Genomic DNA, 2,016 nt, shown 5'->3' on the forward strand with positions numbered 1-2,016 from the left:
ATCCTATATAGTTTCATACACTCTGGAGATATTAATTTTTACTAAGAATTCAACCAAAATGCTATTAATACAATGCTAACCATTTAGCATCATATTTCACTTGTTATTTTTCCAAGGTTCTTTTACAGGATCTGATTTGATCCATTTGGTCCTTCCATCATAAGTAAAATCCTTAATGAGAATGGCACCTCTAGGGAACCGTAATGAGATACGAGATTAAAGAAGCCATGTCAATTGCATGGGTTTGGATTTATGGCAAGCCCGTTCCTCTGGGCCTCTCATAGTGTCCCACGTCAGAGCAAACTGGCCCCGAACCATTGCCTGGCCTCTGTCTGTAGGCCACAGGCACTGAAGTGGTTTGCACAGTGGAAAAGAAAAGGGGAAAAAAAAAAAAAAGAAGCCAGGTCAGACTGGTCATATGTTTACCCTTAGTTGTTTGAGGTCGGCTGCTGAAAGCTGAGTTACCATCAAGGTGAGATCCCAGGAATGCTTATCAAACTTCAGCGGCAACAAGCAAGGCAAAATTATTTTAAAGAAATACTGAGTTTTAAAACTATGGAAGAAGCAAAGACAACAGGATGCAAATCAAGGGAAGATTTGAGCAAACAATTTAATAGAGGCATAGCCATAGCCAGTACAAGTATATGGAAACAATTTTAAGGAATATTTCTTCTAAGGCCAAGTTTGAAGTTTTATATAAATCTTAACAGACTGGGCACATATTAGGTTACATTGGAAATCCAAATATTAATTTCCTAATTTTATGGAGAAAGTATTAAGCTCAGATTGATTTCTTATTTGAATAATTCTTTAATTTCAGCATACTGCTTTCAAATGATCTTAGTGTTTTTAATTCTAACATTCTATGTTGCCTAGACCAAGAAAACTATTAGTTTCAAAAACATATTTAGCATTCCCCCAAAAAACAATTTGATACCTACATAATCAACCAAAAGGATTTTTTTTTAATTCTAAGTTTATTAATCAACCAAGTTTGGAATCCACTGCTTAGATCAGACCAAACCTCACAGTTCTACCTCTTTTTATTTTATTGTTTGTTTGTTGACACATTTAAATGATAGAGACCAGAAGTAACAAGATATACAGAAAAATTTTCTTATTTCGGAGTCAACCTTGTTTTTCAAACTTGGGCAACTTAGCTTCTAAGAGCCTCCCTTTCCTCTCCTTTAAAATAGAATTTAAAATACACACCTTAACCATGAGTATTAAATCAAATAATTTAAGAGACTGGATGGTAGTAAGTACTCAATAAATGTTAGCTCTTAATCTTCTTTTAATCAGTAATGCATTGCTTAAAAAAACAGGTGCACTAATGGCTATATTTAATACAGGCATAATTTTGCCATTAATTATTTGTAAAAATAAAAGAAGCAATGAGTAGGTTTATTTTAATTCATTTTTAAACATATAGGTCTTGCTGTTGAGTTTATTAATTCATGCGTTTATGTTCAGGGTAAATTAGGGTCCTCTAGAGAATCAAGGGATATTTCTTTTCTTCAATAACAAATCATTTCTAAAAGGGAAACTTAAAAAGCATCTGCAAGCTTTGAAGATTATAACATTTGCTGGTGTAAACATGGGAGAATACATGTAATATATATTACTAGTGGCCTGTTGGTCAAAGAAGTCAGAAATGCTCCCAGAGGTAAAATAACTGTGAGAGGCACATTTAACAACAAATAAGGTAGGAAAGAATTTTCCATGACCTTCTTGTTCTTGTCTCTTCCAGTCTCAACTAGTACATTAATCACTCAGACAACGAGACACACTAAACAGCTGGCCTGAACATCCTGTGAAGTCCTGGAGTTTTCATAATTGGTGTTGGCTAGTAGTGCTAGCCCAGGGATACTCAGGATGGCTACACTGAACGTGGAGATGCAAAAGATTTCTTCATTTGTCTGCTCCTCCAGGGAATCATTTGTTTGGAACCTGGAACCAACTGAGATTTTCTGCTATACAAGTAGCCTTTAGGTTATCCAACCACACTCAGCATGG

The 2,016-nt window shown here is 35.1% G+C and overlaps 1 non-coding gene across 1 annotated transcript; it reads left to right on the top strand.

The window, feature by feature from the left end:
- The first annotated feature begins 236 nt into the window (after positions 1-236).
- Positions 237-368, top strand: LOC115803147 (small nucleolar RNA SNORA42/SNORA80 family). The gene has a single exon (XR_004023805.1). It is a non-coding gene; the product is annotated as a small nucleolar RNA SNORA42/SNORA80 family (small nucleolar RNA).
- Positions 369-2,016: the final 1,648 nt, after the last annotated feature.

This window comes from Delphinapterus leucas, chromosome 8 (assembly GCF_059928025.1).
Source record: "Delphinapterus leucas isolate spDelLeu-1000000601 "Yukka" chromosome 8, BTC_Dleu_Yukka2, whole genome shotgun sequence".
Lineage (NCBI taxonomy): Eukaryota > Metazoa > Chordata > Mammalia > Artiodactyla > Monodontidae > Delphinapterus > Delphinapterus leucas.